Below are 2,307 nucleotides of genomic sequence, written 5' to 3' on the forward strand. Positions count from 1 at the left end.
GCTGACGTTTTGCTCCGCTCTCGACGGTCACCGCGCAACGCAAGAACAGGCCAAAAACTGGCCAAAACGGCCCAAAAACGGGCCAAAACTGGCCATTTTTGGCTGCGCGAGCGAGCGGCGAGCGGCGGACAGCGAGCGAAGCGAGAGGCAGCACCGTCCCTGCTATACGAAAGCCCCATCCAGCCCTGTGCCACCCGGGGGGTTCCAGGGTGCTGAGATGGCTGACATTTTGCTCCGCTCACGACGGTCGCCGCGGCACACAAGAACAGCCCAAAAACAGGCCAAAACAGCCCAAAAACGGGCCAAAACTGGCCATTTTTGGCTGCGCGAGCGAGCAGCGAGCGGCGGACAGCGAGCGAAGCGAGAGGCAGCACCGTCCCTGCTATACGAAAGCCCCATCCAGCCCTGTGCCACCCGGGGGGTTCCAGGGTGCTGAGATGGCTGACGTTTTGCTCCGCTCACGACGGTCGCCGCGGCACGCAAGAACAGGCCAAAAACTGGCCAAAACAGCCCAAAAACGGGCCAAAACTGGCCATTTTTTGCTGCGCGAGCGAGCGGAGAGCGGCGAACAGCGAGCGAAGCGCGAGGCAGCACCGTCCCTGCTATACGAAAGCCCCATCCAGCCCTGTGCCACCCGGGGGGTTCCAGGGTGCTGAGATGGCTGACATTTTGCTCCGCTCACGACGGTCACCGCGCCACACAAGAACAGCCCAAAAACAGGCCAAAACAGCCCAAAAACGGGCCAAAACTGGCCATTTTTGGCTGCGCGAGCGAGCGGCGAGCGGCGAACAGCGAGCGAAGCGAGAGGCAGCACCGTCCCTGCTATACGAAAGCCCCATCCAGCCCTGTGCCACCCGGGGGGTTCCAGGGTGCTGAGATGGCTGACGTTTTGCTCCGCTCACGACGGTCACCGCACCACGCAAGAACAGGCCAAAAACTGGCCAAAACAGCCCAAAAACGGGCCAAAACTGGCCATTTTTGGCTGCGCGAGCGAGCGGCGAGCGGCGAACAGCGAGCGAAGCGAGAGGCAGCACCGTCCCTGCTATACGAAAGCCCCATCCAGCCCTGTGCCACCCGGGGGGTTCCAGGGTGCTGAGATGGCTGACGTTTTGCTCCGCTCTCGACGGTCACCGCGCAATGCAAGAACAGGCCAAAAACTGGCCAAAACGGCCCAAAAACGGGCCAAAACTGGCCATTTTTGGCTGCGCGAGCGGCGAGCGGCGGACAGCGAGCGAAGCGAGAGGCAGCACCGTCCCTGCTATACGAAAGCCCCATCCAGCCCTGTGCCACCCGGGGGGTTCCAGGGTGCTGAGATGGCTGACGTTTTGCTCCGCTCTCGACGGTCACCGCGCAATGCAAGAACAGGCCAAAAACTGGCCAAAACGGCCCAAAAACGGGCCAAAACTGGCCATTTTTGGCTGCGCGAGCGAGCGGCGAGCGGCGGACAGCGAGCGAAGCGAGAGGCAGCACCGTCCCTGCTATACGAAAGCCCCATCCAGCCCTGTGCCACCCGGGGGGTTCCAGGGTGCTGAGATGGCTGACGTTTTGCTCCGCTCTCGACGGTCACCGCGCAATGCAAGAACAGGCCAAAAACTGGCCAAAACGGCCCAAAAACGGGCCAAAACTGGCCATTTTTGGCTGCACGAGCGAGCGGCGAGCGGCGGACAGCGAGCGAAGCGAGAGGCAGCACCGTCCCTGCTATACGAAAGCCCCATCCAGCCCTGTGCCACCCGGGGGGTTCCAGGGTGCTGAGATGGCTGACGTTTTGCTCCGCTCTCGACGGTCACCGCGCAATGCAAGAACAGGCCAAAAACTGGCCAAAACGGCCCAAAAACGGGCCAAAACTGGCCATTTTTGGCTGCACGAGCGAGCGGCGAGCGGCGGACAGCGAGCGAAGCGAGAGGCAGCACCGTCCCTGCTATACGAAAGCCCCATCCAGCCCTGTGCCACCCGGGGGGTTCCAGGGTGCTGAGATGGCTGACGTTTTGCTCCGCTCTCGACGGTCACCGCGCAATGCAAGAACAGGCCAAAAACTGGCCAAAACGGCCCAAAAACGGGCCAAAACTGGCCATTTTTGGCTGCACGAGCGAGCGGCGAGCGGCGGACAGCGAGCGAAGCGAGAGGCAGCACCGTCCCTGCTATACGAAAGCCCCATCCAGCCCTGTGCCACCCGGGGGGTTCCAGGGTGCTGAGATGGCTGACGTTTTGCTCCGCTCTCGACGGTCACCGCGCAATGCAAGAACAGGCCAAAAACTGGCCAAAACGGCCCAAAAACGGGCCAAAACTGGCCATTTTTGGCTGCACGAG

This window comes from Musa acuminata, unplaced genomic scaffold (genome assembly GCF_036884655.1).
Source record: "Musa acuminata AAA Group cultivar baxijiao unplaced genomic scaffold, Cavendish_Baxijiao_AAA HiC_scaffold_222, whole genome shotgun sequence".
Lineage (NCBI taxonomy): Eukaryota > Viridiplantae > Streptophyta > Magnoliopsida > Zingiberales > Musaceae > Musa > Musa acuminata.